The sequence below is a fragment of the Lissotriton helveticus genome, chromosome 11, assembly GCF_964261635.1.
Source record: "Lissotriton helveticus chromosome 11, aLisHel1.1, whole genome shotgun sequence".
Taxonomy (NCBI): domain Eukaryota; kingdom Metazoa; phylum Chordata; class Amphibia; order Caudata; family Salamandridae; genus Lissotriton; species Lissotriton helveticus.
Window position 1 is genome coordinate 422,340,895 of NC_136072.1, and position 16,256 is coordinate 422,357,150.

At 41.8% G+C, this 16,256-nt stretch overlaps 1 protein-coding gene across 1 annotated transcript in view; it reads right to left on the reverse strand.

Moving 5' to 3' along the window:
• Positions 1–11,874: 11,874 nt before the first annotated feature.
• Positions 11,875–16,256, reverse strand: part of LOC144792850 (uncharacterized) — a 42,080-nt gene continuing 37,698 nt past the window's right edge. The window contains exon 6 of the mRNA XM_078668047.1: positions 11,875–12,200. The gene's annotated coding sequence lies outside the window, so the exon portion shown is untranslated. The remainder of the gene's footprint in view (positions 12,201–16,256) is intronic.

Genomic DNA, 16,256 nt, shown 5'->3' on the forward strand with positions numbered 1-16,256 from the left:
TGTCAGCCAAGGGGCTAATGTATCTTTTTGGCTGCTCATGGCAGGAGTATACTGACAGAGAAGAAGGGCAAGCAGACACAGTGCACCTTTCAGTGGAAAGAGTCGGCCATTTTGTATTAACTGTTTGAGGTAATTTACAAAAGCATTGCATCCATATATATTTTTCATAAACTGAAAAAGATAGCCTAAAACAAATTTGATATTACCAACATGACTTATTTTTCTTCTGCTAATTCTGCTTATAGCGAAATAGGTATTTACATATATTTTCACTGTTAGTTTTGAATAGCTGATAATACTTTTAATACAGGTGACTGAATTCGATTGTAATGTTAACCTCTACTGTAATGATGGTCTTATTTCCATTTCCTGATAGTTAATCGCTTTGAATCTCTCCATTGTATCCAGCTTTACTTTTCTTTCTCTGACTGCACAGTGAGAGGAATTTTTAAAGTGCCTGCATTCCTGTGGCTGGACTGGTGCAACCCATACATAGTAGTGATGGAGGCTAAAGACAGGTCTACTCTTAACATTTCAATTGTAAGTGTAATTATAATTGCACTTATTTAGTGCTTACTATCCCTGACCAGACGTCAAATTGCTTCTTTTTCCTCCGGAACCCAAAAAGGATTAGTGGTGAATTAGTATAGTGAAATGTGAAAGTTATTTGAGTGGTGGACATGTTAGTCAGTTATTACAGCACCCCTTTGTACAGTTGGTTCAAGGCGCCCTGCCTCTAGTTTTGTGTCTCCTCGCTCTGCCATGAATGTTTTGAACAGGGACAGGTTGAGGGCACACTCCCTCTCTCTTTTTCCCCATCTAGATGGACCAGAACTTCAACAACCGTTAACTACATATGTTTAGCCTAGGGACAGCTTGTACGTACATGCTTTGCAGCTTTCCTTGAGCTAATGCCCTCACTGAGTTGCGTTTACTGCCAGCAGAGCCACAGCACCACTTTTACAGTTGGTTCAAGGCAACCTCGCTCTTGTTTTGTCTCTCCTGGCTCTGCCAAGAATGTTTTTAACATATCTTTATTGCCATTTTACAACATACATTCCAATCATATATTCATACCACTTTACAAGAATGTAATCAATCACCTTACATTTATCCCCAGTATGAGATATGACCCCACATGCAACTCCGACAGGTGGTATCACAGGGTTTCAACATGTGTCCATGGGATACTGATTCTGCCTGTCTGACGTATTAATCCAGATACCTTAATGTTAGTCATTTATTCTCCCTGTGCGCAAAATACCTCTAAGTGAGTTTCCAGGATACAAGGAAACTGTATAAGATGTTTTGCCATTTTGCAGTGCTCCACAAGTGTCTAAGATAGGAACTATTGCAGTGGCCGTTCAACAAAACAAAGGGTAAACTTATAACAACAAACAATCATAGCAGTGTTAATTCTGGGCTGTATAGTGGGTTCCCAGCTGTTTGTCCTATAAATAGCTTACAACACTCCAGGACCACAGACAACAGAATCCCGTGCCATGGAACGTCAGCCTTTCAAGCCAGAAGCTTCTCTAGTAATGCTTCTTGAGGAGTAAACCTACCCGTCAGGTCTGTTTCCTCCTGGCAGGAACCAGCTGGCCACTGTGCCACCCACTGTAGTTTGCCGGATAAATAATAACATTCGAAGTCAGGGGCTCCCAAGCCTCCATCAATAGGAGAGCATCGAAGAATCTCCATTGGCAACCTGTGTTGACCATCATCCCACACCGGCTCTCAAGAAATGCTGCCAGGCCATGCTGGTCTAACAAGTCTGGTCGTCCATATAAGGATTCATAGTATACTTGGAAAGGTCAGCTAGGGAAAAGGGTAAGGAGAGCACCAAAACTGCACCACCAGTGGCACCGGGGCGGCTTGGTGCAGAGGTCAAAGTCGGAGGTTGGCCCAATGCTTTCCAATGGAGACTGGGAATGCCTAGAGCCACACTGCTTGCAGAGAAGTAGATTGATTGCAGATGCCAAGCTTTGGGGGTTAGCACAAGCACAGGGGGGGGCTTCAAAGCAGAACCAAACATGCACCACCAGGGGCACATGGGTGGCCAAGTGCAGGGTGCCAATTAAGTGCCAGGCGCCCAATGCTTCTCAATGAAGTTTCGTCTTTTGACAAAAAGTCTGCAGGCATGGCACCGGAGCTTGCAGGCGAGGGACCAATGATAGCAGAGGTAAGTAGAGGTGTAGAGGGCAGGAAGGATCCAGCTGTATTGCATTAATGGCATTAAAAGACTTAGAAAAGTGTAATTAAAGGTCAAAGGTCAACTGACATGATCCCCCGACACCAATTAAACCAATGAAAACACAAGTATTTATCAAAACAATGACAATAATGGAACCCTAGTAACAAATTATCCAAGGGTAGTGTGCAATAACGACCTTGATACACCTAAACAAGTATAATTAGAGGTCAAAGGTCAAAAAGCATAACCTCCTCCAACATAGTAACTAAGGAGGATGCAGGTACTCATCATTACAATTCCAATAATGCCTCAATTGTAACAAATGATCTAACAGTAATGGATTAAGGACCATGAAACACTTAAAACAGTGTAAATAGAGGTAAAAGGTCAAACCATATGACCCCCCTCCCACCAATTTAATGAACACAAATGTAAGTAATTATCATTACAATTCAACAACTGCAACACTTGTAAACAATGGTCTCACCATAATGGAATAAACTCCTTAGACATCTACAAAAAGGGTAAATAGAGGTCAAAGGTCACATTTTATGACCTCTACAATAATTTGAAGAAGGGAAAAAATAGTACTTTGCATGCCGAGTCCAATAATGCCACACTTGTTGAAATTGATCCAAGGGTAACAGAATAAACAGAAAAAAGGTTAAAAAAAGTGTATTTAGGGGTCAAAGGTCACGTTTTTTTCACCTCTTATAAAATGTGACTAGTTGACCTGTGAGATCAGAAAATGACCTTTACAAAGATACCTCACTTTGCAAAAACAATTTCACTGTTACAAAGATATATCCTTTGCACACTTCCAGTAGCTACCATTTAGGGTCAAAGGTCAAGGACTGTGACCTTCAGGAGTTATAGGCATAAAATCATATGCCAACCATTCACAAAATATGCATCACTACTGTGCATAAAAGTCAGAAAATATATTTTGAGATGTTGAACATATGTCCAATAACAAGACTGAGATCATTATATGAAAAACACCAACAGACGAAACAGCATGTCGGCCATTATGTAGCATGTAAAGTGCTGTCAAAAGCAGCAAAAATATGTATTTTCATAAATTTACTTATGGTAGTCTCTGAAACATCCATTTTACTTCTGTGAACCAATTCTGCTAGGCTTATAAGTTTAGATTCTGCACAACAATAGAAAAACATGAAAAATGTTTGTGCTTTATATCTATGTCATCGTTTGACAAAGAGCCATAAAAAACACAAAAAACAAAATCAAAATCAAAATATGTCCTATTACCAGGTGAGCAAACGGACCAATAAATATTTCTGAGTATCTGCTTTTGGAAAACCCTATTTTTTTTATTACCCTACCAACGCGGTCATTTACACTTATCATTTTCACAGTCACCTGGCGGCCATCTTGAATTGTGTCATGTGACTTCAGGGTGTTTTATAAATGTAAGTTTTATATGCAAATTAATAGTTCAAGAAGTACTGAAACCAAAAATGTATAGTTTCCCAACATTATAATCATAATTACACAAACTACAGCATGTTAAAGCAAAGCACTCCAAAAAGTCATTAAATGGCTTGGCACTGAAGGATTTTCAATGGGCACTAATAGGAAAAAGCACCCTCTCAGAGGCTATTTGAGATAACCAAGCAGCCATATTAAGATAACAAACATTGTGTTTTATTGAAAAACAAAAATGTGTTTTTCACAAAATTGTTTCGGTTTATTTCTTGATGTGTTTATCACAAATTTGTTTTGGTTTATTGCTTGATTTGCATTACTTCTTTGTTGGTGTAAACAGCATGATTTATTTTTATTTTGTTTTGATTAGCAGATCTATTTTTTCTAAGTTAGTTTAAGAATGATTACTTAAGTCACATGGTTGTCACACTTTAGGACAGTTGCACGGCAAGTTTGAAAAGGTTGCACGTGCGGTGTTCACAATGGGGCTTTGGGGGGTTGCTGTCCAGTAGGGAGGCTCACACCCTTGTTTTTTTTTTGCCATGGGTGCAGCCCGGGCCCAATTTTGCTCTCTTTGGGCTGCATTTGGGCTTGGGTTTTAGGCCAGACATATTAGGGTCTGTGTTACCATTTTGTAGGCTGACACTTCAGCCAGCAGTTAGGGACAGTTTTCGATCACAGTTTCCAAACGTTGAGATCTACCGTTTAGTTTTATGGTAGTGAGGCAGAGTGAAATCAAGAGTTTCTGGTAAGGTTATATGAGCGTATGGGTCAAAGGTGGGTGCCCCAGGAAAACAGGAGGGGGTACTCTGCGGGAACGAGTAGAGGAGGTTTTAGGCATACGGTTTGGGGGGCAAGGGTGTGAGGGGGCACTGACAGTTACCTGAAGAGCAGTACAGGTCCAGGGGGTATTAGCAGTTGTACCCGGCCCAATGGGAGGCCGGGATGGATAGGGATACTAAACCCTCCCCGCCGGACCTTGCCATTTCATTTTAGGATCAATGGGTGCGAGAGGCACATACCTCGGGTGAGCCAGATGCTGCTTCGCAGTACCAAGAGGAAACAATGGCAGGGTCTTGGAAGGCCAGCCGGACCACAGCCAGGGACTACGGACTCAGTGATAAGTGGAGGTTTGATATGGTCACGTTGGGGTGACAGCCCGGTTGGGCCGATGCGGCCTCTAGCTCCGCGATGACATGGTCAATGCAGGGACAGCAAGAGGAGGCAGAACGGCAGCGAAAGCTCCCGCCACATGTGGAGCACAATTTGGAGGAATTTATTCAGTGTATGTGACAGTGTGCAGAGGCACATTTGGGGGAGCAAATAGAGCAAGATGGGGGCTATGGGAAAAAATACCATTGGATTATGAAGAAGATAGCATAGAGGAGGGGGAGATAGTAGATGAAGAAAGGAGGGGACAAGTAATTTTGTGCCTAGTATGTTGCAAGACACAGAGCAGGCAGCGGTTGTCCCGGCCAAGCCTCATGAAACTCAACTCTCTACAGGACTGGTTAGGCAGCGGGATCCAGTGAGGATGACAACCTTGAAGCCTGCTAAGAAACTGGGGGTATGGCTGGGTAGTTAGTCCAAGGTGGAAGGTGTCCACAGTAACTGATGCATGAGGGGAGGACGGGGAGATCAATCTGCCCAAAGGACAATGTGTGCAGGACACAGGGGTAGGTACAGAAGGGCGGAAGACAAGAGGGGGAGACAGGGTCTAGTGGAAAGACAAGGAAGGTAGGCGGGAAAGCTCAGACAGCAGTGACAGAGATGGATGACACAGGAGATGGCAAAACAGATGGAGGAAAAAGCCAAGCGATGGGGGCCAAAGAGAGCAAAGAGGTCTGATTGCCTAAAATCAACTAAACCAATGAAACCAACTAAACGTTTGGGAGCATACATCATGTTAGCCACAAAAGAAAATATTTGGAAGGGAGAATATGTGGATATGTTGAAGCTCCTGCATAGGGAATTGCGGCCCAAAGAGTGATCGAAAGAGGACCATAGAAAACTGGACAGAAGCTTTTCTGATTTTCGCGAGTGTATATTGCGAGAAATACCCAGACAGGTGTGTGTCCTTTTTTAAATACATGGACGTGGTTAGGAGGGCACAGTTGACATACGGGGCTATGCATGGTCGCACTACTACAAAGAGTTCCGAGCCAGACTAGTTTGGGATCCCGAGGCAAATTGGGAAGGTATTGTATCACCAGATGATGGGGGCAGTCAACTTTGGGAAGACAACGTATACGGCCAGTGGGCTACATTTAGTTTACCGCCCCTTTCAAAATCGCCCCACCAGGGGAGGGGTAGGATACACACCGAAGGAGGTGGGGGGTCCGGGGGTATGTTGGGATTACAATAAAGGAACCTGTACGCGGGTATATTATAGATTTCGTCATGAATGCTCAAAATGCGCAGCAAGGCACCCATTGGTGCAATGCTTCGGGCAGGATATGCAGGAAGGGGACATCAAGGGGGTAAAGGTTTCCAACAACAGAATGCTTATAGTGGACAGCAGGGACAACAGGGGGCTGAGAGGCAAGGGAGGAAGAGGGGCGCAGGGTTACATGGGCAAATGCTCATACATCCATTAAGAATGACTGCGTGGATGCCTGACTGACATTCTACCCACAGGAGCAGGATGCATAGTTACTGATTAAGGGTTTCAGGGAAGGTTTTAAATTGGGGTATGAGGCCCCTCGGACAGCAAGATGGGCAGATAATCTGAAGTCAGTGGTGGCTCATACATCAGTGGTTTGGGGAAAATTGAAAAAGGAAGTTGAAGCAGGGCGCATGGAGGGCTCATTCATTGTTAGCCCGATAACGATTTGATTATTTCTCCAGTGGTAGTGGTGCCAAAGAAAGAACCAGGCTAGTATTGGTTGATTCAGAAATTGTCATGGCCACAGGGAGGGTTAGTGAATGATTTCATATCGAGGACCTGACATTAATTTCCTATTCATCAGGGGACAAATCGAGGGACCTAGTGGAACACTTTGGCAGGGGTGTCTAGAAGGCAAAATGTGACATTAAGGTCTGCCTTCCATCTGATGCCAGTATACCCAGAGGATTTTCAGCTGCTGGGCATCCAAGTGAATGGGAACATCTTTGTGGATAAGGAGTTTCTCATGTGTTGTTCAATATCATGTGCCTTGTTCGAGAAGTTTAGTTACTTCTTGCAATGGGTCTTCCCTTGGAAAACGGGCAAAGAGACGGTGACACACTACCTTGATGACTTCTTCCTGGTTGGATGGCCTGGTTCGTTGGACTGTCGGCAACAGTTAGCATATTTCCAAGAGCTCACTGGGGCACTAGGTGTGCTCCTGGCATCAGAGAAGACGCAGGGTCCAAGCACGGTGTTGTCATTTCTAGGTATTGAGTTGGATTCGGTGGCCATGGAAGCGAGGTTGCCGGCGGATAAGAAAATGCATGTGAGATTGTTTATTGATGGCATGTTGGCCAAGACAAAAGGTATGGTGAGGATGGTACAGGTGCTGCTAGGGCATCTGAACTTTGCATGCAGGGTAGTTAGGTCCGGAAGGGCATTTTGCAGGAGATTGAGCAGGTCATTAGCGGGACTCATGTTGCAACACCATCACATGTGACTGTCCGCAGGGACGAAGGAGGATTTACACATGTGAGGCGAGTTCTTAGAAGAATTCAATGGGATTCCCATGTCCGCACCAGAGGAGTGCGAATGGGACGTGCAGATATTTTCCGACGCTGTAAGAGCATGCCGGTTTGGGATGCACTGGCAGGGCAGGTGGTGCCCAGAGGTACGCCCGCAACAATGGAAGAATGGGGGCAGGAATATTGCTTTCTTGGAGATGTTTCCTTTAGTCATAGCGGTCACAGTGTGGATGCAGAGCCTAGCACATAGAAAGGTAATTTTCGGGGTGGTTAACATGGCAGTGGTGCAGGTGGTCAACACGCAGTCAGCAAGAGATGAGCAGGTCCTGAAGTTGATGAGAGTATTAATTCTAAGTTGTCTGAAGTGTGATATACAGTTGCGGCCGAAGCACATCCCGGGAGTGGAAAATGACATTGCAGATGCTTTGTCTCATTCGCAGTGGGGGAGGTTCCATGGACTGGCCACGGAGAAGGAGTTTCAGAAGACGCTGGTGCCTGCGGGGATGTGGTCCGTAGGAGACAAAGGATGCTGCAACTGGTGGTAGGGTTATTAGGAGTTTCTACGAGACGGGCATATGGCCAGGATCTGGCAGGCCTTTATAACAGGAGCGACAAGGAGGAGGACAGGGACTTGGGCTGGAGAGGAGGATGTGATACAGTTCATTATGTCTCTGATAGGTGTTTGATGAAGTTCACTGTTGCTGCCAAGCTAGCGGGGATAGCACTCATGGACAAGTTGTGGTGGGGATATACCCCTTAGGCAGGTGAATTAGGAAAGTGTATGCTGGAAGGTTGGGCCAGGCAAGCAGGGAAAGGACAGCGGGCCAGGATGCCGGTGTCAAAAGCATTATTAGGCAGGATGATAGAGGAGCTACCCAGGATATGTATTAGCTTACAGGAAGCAGATTTATTTGCTGCCTTAATGTAATGGCTGTATTTCAGAGAATTCAGAGTATCAGAGTTGTTGGGGAGGAAATGGATTGCAGGCCTTCATTGAGGGAAGTACACGGAGTGAAGCGGTCATGATCCTCCTCACGCACTCGAAGACAGACCAAAGGGGTGTGTAGAAGACAGTATTACTAGGGGCCAATGAAGAGGCTTTGTTATGTCCCGTTCGATGGGGGTACGTATTACAAACATGGACATGTGTCTTTTCAGATGCAGTAGCAGGGCCAGAGTCGGGGGCGCTAGCCATTTGCATGGTCGGGCATTCATTCATCAAGTTGGCAGAGAGACTCTAGCTTCAAAAAGGGAAAGGTGTTAACTTAGGATTGGAACCTGCCTTGTTTAAAATAAGTTGGCATGGGAAAGGGGGTTTGCGCTGGGACAAGCTCAATCCCAGTTTGAATAAGTTGATGCCTGAATGTTCTAATAATTAATTTTCGGGGAGAATGATTTAGTGGTTTATAAGGGTTTGGCCCTACTAAAGCAAATGAAAAGGGACTTGAGGGAGATTAGGCAGCAGTGTTCGGGATGCTTTGTCGTTTGGACTGAATTCATCCCTGGAAGACAATGGAGGGTGCCGCCATTGATAAAGCCAGGAGGAAGATAAACAGGGTCATGAGGGTCTTTTGTGGTGAGTCAGGTTTCGGTAGAGTGGAGCAACCAGAACTAAGATATGCTGCAGTGTACTTTTTCAGGGTTGATGGCGTTCATTTGTCTCACTACGGGATGGAGATTTACCTGATATACAAATAAAGGAAGTTTTAGACAAAGTACTATACATACGAAGATACCCAAGAATAGCCTAGTTGATGGGGGGGGGGGGGTCAGAAAAGTTATAGGGACTGTTTCTGAGTGGCGTCTGGTAGCTGGTTCTGTACAGTTTTCCTGTTCACTTTATGGTTGGGAACAGGTTACTCCAGGAGCAGATAATAAGGGTAGGATAGGAGATACTTAGTTAGGTAGATATTTAGACAGGTAGAGAAGATATTACAGGATTTAAAGGGTCACCAGTTATTGACTGAGTTGGGGTTGTTCAATAGTTGCAAAGAAAGGAGAAGGGTGGGGAAACTTTAGGGGTGGGGGTGGAGGATATGTAGATGAACGATTTATAGCAGGGGTTAGTCTTGTGAGGCATAGGACATGGTTATGGTTTTTTGTAAGATGCACCTGTTTTCAATAAAGTGTCCTTTTTCACACATCTTGAGATTTGATTGTGGTCCATTCTGGGCGTGTGGCCCAATGGGGCTTTGGGGAGGCTCTCACCCCCAGGGTTTTTGGGCCGTTGGTGCAGCCTGCGACAAATTTGGCTCTCTATCGGCTGCACTTGGGCTATGTGCTTGGGTGTTTTAGCTGGAAATTTTAGAGGCTGTGTTACCATTTTGTAAGGTGACATGGCAGCCGGCAGTTAGGGACAGTTTCCGATCCCCTCCTACCGACTCTTTAGAAGGTAAGATGGGGGGTTATTTTGGTTATTATGGGATGGATGGCCGAATTTGTTGAGTACAGGTGCATCAGGGGAGTGAAAATGCATAGTAATTGGTTGTCACTTGAAGCAGGTTCATGGCGTCTGGGAGCTAGTTCTGTGCAATTTTACAGTTCACTTTATAGTTGGGAACAAGTTACTCCAGGAGCAGGTAATAAGAGTAGGATAGGAGATACTTAGTTAGGTAGATCTTTTGAAAGGTAGAGAAGAGGTTACAGGGTTTAAAGGGACAACCGTTATTGACTGAGTTGGGGTTGCTAAATAGTTGCAAAGACAGGAGAAGGGAGTGGACACCTTAGGGGTGGTCGAGGGGGATACGTAGATGAAGCATGTATAGAGAGGTTTAGTTTTGGGAGGCAAAGGCCAAGGTTATGTTTTTGTAAGATGCACCTGTTTTCAATAAAGCAGCCTTTTTCACACAGCTTGAGAGTTGACTGTGGTCCATTCTGCGCTTGTGGCCCAAAGGTTATTCTTTCAATGCGTTATAGGCATGTACTATTTAACAAGCGGCTCCACTGAAGGTTGTAAGGCTGAGTCAGAGATGACTAAAAACAACGTTTATAGAATTCTTGAGCTGGGTGTTTGGGTTAGGTTTTTTATAAATAGTGTTTGATTTTAACACAGGGTTTATTCACTTTTTGTTTCATTCACTTTTTGCTGCTTTATTCATTGTGCGATGTAAAGGCACATATGCATATTTGTACAGCATGGGTAATTTTTCACTAATTTTCAATTTTAAGTAATTGATAATAGGCACACATATGTTTGAGTACAATATGTATAACATTTTCCATTAATTTTGAAGAGTTTAACAATTTATACAAGGTTCCTGATGGGTTGTTCTAAATTTCAAGTTACCCCTGACGAAGGGCCTGTAGCCCAAAATGCATTGGGTGGACTTTAAATCTGGTTACTCAAATTGAAATGTGATACACGAAGCTGTTGGACAAAGCCCAGACGGGCATTCTTGGAGCATTGAAAGGTTTTAAATCACATTCTCTCTGTCTGAACTTTAAATTGAACACAGATAAAAATAGATGAAAAGGATTACTCCCCCCAGATTCTCGACAATCTTGTGAGGCCTTATGTGCCCTCGCGACCTCTGAGATCTCTGGGCCAAAACTTGGTTGTGGTCCCTCGATTTAGACTATGTAGAGCGGGAGGGCGTTCCTTCCGGGTCTTGGCGGCAAAGCTGTGGAACTCTCTTCCACCTCATATTCGCGCAATTGATGATCTGTTGAAATTCAGGAGGGCTATCAAAACACATCTGTTCCCTCATAGCTGTTAAGTTTCTGCCTCTCTGCGCCTCCGCCTTGTACTGTTGTGTTGTGTTTGGGTAATCTTCCTGAAGCGCCGGGACGCCCCTTGGCTGGGGCAGCTGTGCGCTATAGAAGTGTTATTAACATAACATAACATAACCCCTCGCAATGAGAAATCTCGCCGGGAGATAGTCTAGCATTGGATTTTCCTAGCTCGCTCTTGCTAACTCAATATTGGCGAGCCCTGAAAGAGGAAAGAGTCTGCTGCACACCAATATGCTGAGTTTTTAGAAGCTCTGCGGTCCATGCGGAGTGCAAAGTTAGAAAAAGTCCACAAACTCCTCAAGGGTAGCAAAGTTTACCGCCCAGGCCTACAAATTAGTCTAATGAACAGAATTGTTTTTTTCATATTGCTTCCCTTGCACAGATCTGAGCCAAGCGAACTAATAGACAAAGACCAGTGATCTCTGTGTTTCAAACTTTTGAATGTGATTGAAGAAGCATGTTCCATCCAAATCCTAAATTCTGCATAGAAAAACATTGCTGAGAGTGATTTTTCAAGAGTGACGCATTGTGATGCAACATGCCCCACACCTACTTAGTTTTATGCCAGTCATGTAGCCAAGAATATATGAGAGTCATCATTAAAGACAAGAGTGATTTAATTAAAACATTTATTTAAAACATTTTTATTTACTGCCAATGGCCCTTAAATTAAATTAAATTACATAAAATAATGTACAATGTTCACATTCCGAGAGTTTGCACAAGAGCATTTGCAATACAAACATGTTCAACAGTAAGATTTACATTACAAATAGTAAGCAATTTATAATTCACCATGGCTGTACAGTGACTATTGAACAACTGCTTAATATTGCTCAAGTTATTATGAACTAACATGTCATGGATGATATTGGTGAATGATTTCATGTAGGAGCCCCAGACCAGGGGGAAGTAGTACTTCGTTATCATTCGAAGTGATCCTCAGCCATACTCCTGAGATGCATTTGTTGTTCTTCGCCAAATCACAAAAGTCAAATCTTCATGTTTCTCTATGGCTTTACAGTTCAACGATTTCTAATGGTTCTCTGGATGTCCTCTGGTGGGATATTGTGTTTCAACAATGAATGTTTATGAGAAAGGGAGATGGTCAGGGATCCTCAATACATGTTGTCAGTGGTATCAGTCGCAGTGGTCGAATCAAAGGCCAAAGAAATGGTAAGTAGGCTGAAACCTGAAAGTTGAAAAGTACAAGGTCAGATAGGTCAAGTAGGCAATTGCCCATCCTCACAGTCCAGCAAGCAATGGAGGCACCAGGAGCTCATAAAATATATTTTGCTCTGTGTCCAACTTTGGCTTGCAAAGAATTTGAATAACGTTAACCAAGGTGACGGGGGAGTCAGCACTTAAGAGATTGTGACTCTTCAAACACAACAAGAGGTAAGGCAGTTTATAAAAATGTGCTGCCATACAATATTGTACTCCAGAAGGTGCCTCTTGTCTTCTCCAGTGTCACACCCTGGTGTTTTGGAATCATGCAGATTATTTTTAACATTGTGAAACAGGCCTGATAAATGTCAGTCCTAGGGGTCGATTACGATCTCGGTCGAAACGGAAGCTTTCCGACCGAGATGGTTGGTTTCACTATTGACCGCCTAACTACAATTTCGGTTGTCGGAAATGAAACTGGCCAGTCATACCAGCTGGCTTCCAACAGGCTCAAGGAGCCCGTCGGCCTCTCGGAGTCTGGCCCGTAATCCATATGGACGCATTTTTATACCGTCCATATTATGATTAGGGTTCCCTGATTTCCGCTTTGTCTGATTTTTACAGATAAACACAGACAGAAAACACTGTCTCCCCTGTCTGTATTTATTTTTGAAAGTGGAAAAATACGGATAATTTAGCTTTTTTTGAGTGATTCATCATGCTAAGATTAATCACTTTCAGGCCAGTATCTTTACATAATGACAGCAAGGGGAGCTACAAAACTCAAAGATATGTCCTTAAATTACTGCATATCTCAACATGTAAATTTTTTATTACACTATTTCTTTAATGTGGGTTTATTATGTTTATATTTTTTACTGTGTAATGTGCTAAAACCTGACAGGCATTTAAGTATGAGTCCACATTTTTCTGTTAAATTAATGCAGAAGTACAAAAGTTATCACCTCATCTATTTGGTATATGTCAAAATATATATTCCAAAATATAGACTAACACAAATATCGATTCCACAATATAGAATGGACAAAATATCGAATGGACAGAATATAGGGCCAGATGTAGGAGCCCAAATACCTATCGGTAACGGCCGAATTCGGCCGTTACCGACCGGTATTTGGGTTTTCAGATGTAGGGGGCCAATTTTACCGATTCGGTAAATTTACCAAATCGGTAAATTCACCGAATCGGTAAAATACCGAATCGGTATTTTTACCGATTCGGTAACTTCGAGATGTAGGTGGGAATCTTCTGAGTCCCAAAGGCCTTTCAGATTCGGTATTTTACCACCCAATCCAATTGGGTGGTAAAATACCGAATATAGGTGTGCATGCACACGTGTGCATTCACACCTATGCCATGTGACAGACAGACATGCCCTTAGGGGATTCCTATGAGCTTCAAAGGCCTATAGGAATCAATGGGCATTACCGAATCGGTATTTACCGATTCGGTAAATACCGATTTTTACAGATTCGGTAATTCAATTACCGATTTTACCTACATCTCCCTCCTTCTATTTTACCGATTCATAAATACCGAATCGGTAAAATTCGGTATTTATGAGTCGGTAAAATAGAATTACCTACATCTGGCCCATGGACATCAAAAATATCGTTTTTAAGGTAAGTAATGTAATATCGGTTTTAAAAATATAGAAAGTCAAAATATCGAAGTACATAATATAGGTTATTAAAAATATTGAATTATTAATAATATTGAATTTTTTAAAGTGTTTTGTATGTTAGTATATGTGTGAAAAAAGTGTATATTTTTTTTAATTTATTTGAAGTAATTAATTTTATGTTATTTAATTTTTGCGTAATTTAATTCTGTAGCGGGTTGTGGGTTTATAGGGGAATAGGGTGGGAAGTAATTTAATTATAATTAATTAAATATGTTAATTAATTTATTGGTATTTATTTTGAATAAATTGTTAATTAATTTTTAATTGGTAATTAATTAATTCTTAATTGATAATTCATTTGTATTAATTGATAATTATGTGAATAATATTAATTTATTTTCTGTAGTGGGTTGTGGGTTTATAGGGGAATAGGGCGGAAGTAATTTAATTATAATTAATTAAATATGTAAATTTATTTATTGGTATTAATTTTGAATAAATTGTTAATTAATTTTTAATTGGTAATTAATTAATTCTTAATTGATAATTAATTTTACTTAATTGATTAATTGATAATTATGTGAATAATATTAATTTATTTTCTGTAGCGGGTTGTGGGTTTATAGGGGAATAGGGTGGGAAGTAATTTAATTATTATTAATTAAATATGTCAATTTATTTATTGTTATTTATTTTGAATACATTGTTAATACATTTTTAATTGGTAATAATTAATTCTTAATTGGTAATTAATTTTTATTAATTGATTAATTGATAATTATGTGAATTATATTAATTTATTTTCAGTAGAGTGGGAATAGTAAAATTTACCCCTATGCTATCCAACGCTTTCCCTACTGTTGCACTCACTGGAGTGGGAATAGTAATTTTTACCTCTATGCTATCCAATGCTTTCCCTACTGTTGCACTCTCTGGAGTGGGAATAGTAATTTTTACCCCTACGCTATCCAACGCCTTCCCTACTGTTGCACTCTCTGGAGTGGGAATAGTAATTTTTACCCCTACACTATCCAACCCCTTCCCTACTGTTGCACTCTCTGGAGTGGGAATACTTATTTTTACCCCTACGCTATCCAACGCTTTCCTTACTGTTGCACTCACTGGAGTGGGAATAGTAATGTTTACCCCTACGCTATCAACGCTTTCCTTACTATTGCACTCACTGGAGTGGGAATACTAATTTTTACCCCTACGCTATCCAACGCTTTCCCTACTGTTGCACTCTCTGGAGTGGGTATAGCAATTTTTACCCCTACGCTATCCAACGCTTTCCCTACTGTTGCACTCTCATGGAGTGGGAATAGTAATTTTTACCCCTACGCTATCCAACGCTTTCCCTACTGTTGCACTCTCTGGAGTGGGAATAGTAATTTTTACCCCTACGCTATCCAACGCTTTCCCTACTGTTGCACTCTCTGGATTGTGAATAGTAATTTTTACCCCTACGCTATCCAACGCTTTCCCTACTGTTGCACTCTCTGGAGTTGGAATAGTAATTTTTACCCCTACGCTATCCAACGCTTTCCCTACTGTTGCACTTTTTGGAGTGGGAATAGTAATTTTTACACCTACGCTATCCAGCGCTTTCCCTACTGTTGCACTTCCAGGAGTGGGAATCGTAATTTTTACACTCCCGCTATCCTACGGTGATAATATTGTGTATTTTTTATTAATATTATGTTAATATATATATATATGTTTTAACGTATATGATTGTATTTTTTTTATAAGTTAAATTAATTATTTAATAATTTTAAGGTAATTTAAGTATTTTGAAGTATATTTTAGCTATTTATTTTTTATATTTTTTAATTTTACATTATTTTTAAGAAATTCGATATTTTTACAAAGTATATATAATTTTAAAGGATATTTTGGGTTCGATATTTTGGTACTTACCTGTTTGTAGATGGGAATTCGATATTTTGTCTGTCGATATTTTGGAATCTATATTTTGGGTAGTCTATAATTCGTCCCTCGATATTTAGCCAGTGATCCATCTATTTACACAACACAAATTAAATATGGATAAATACCAATAAGCTGGCCAAACAATAAATATGGACAAATACAGACAGAATTTTTTCAAATAATGAATACCATAAAACCGTGAGACCTAATTATGATGCACGGTTTCCGGGGCAGACTTTCCATGCCGGCTTCCGACATGGAAAGTCTGTTGGAAAGCGTGTTTGCGGGCCTCTAGCAGGGCCCCTTCTGTTGCGGCCTCCGGTTGGGTTCCAAGGGGGCACGTGGATCCCACCACTGTGTGGCAGGCACCTTGAGGTGCCTGCCACGTGGTGCAGGGAGGAACACAGCCTCCCATTTCTCTATGGGAGCTTGTGCTACAGCTGATTTATAATCATTTCAAACCACATTGGTCCCATGCACACTTTATGTACAGACAAATGAATA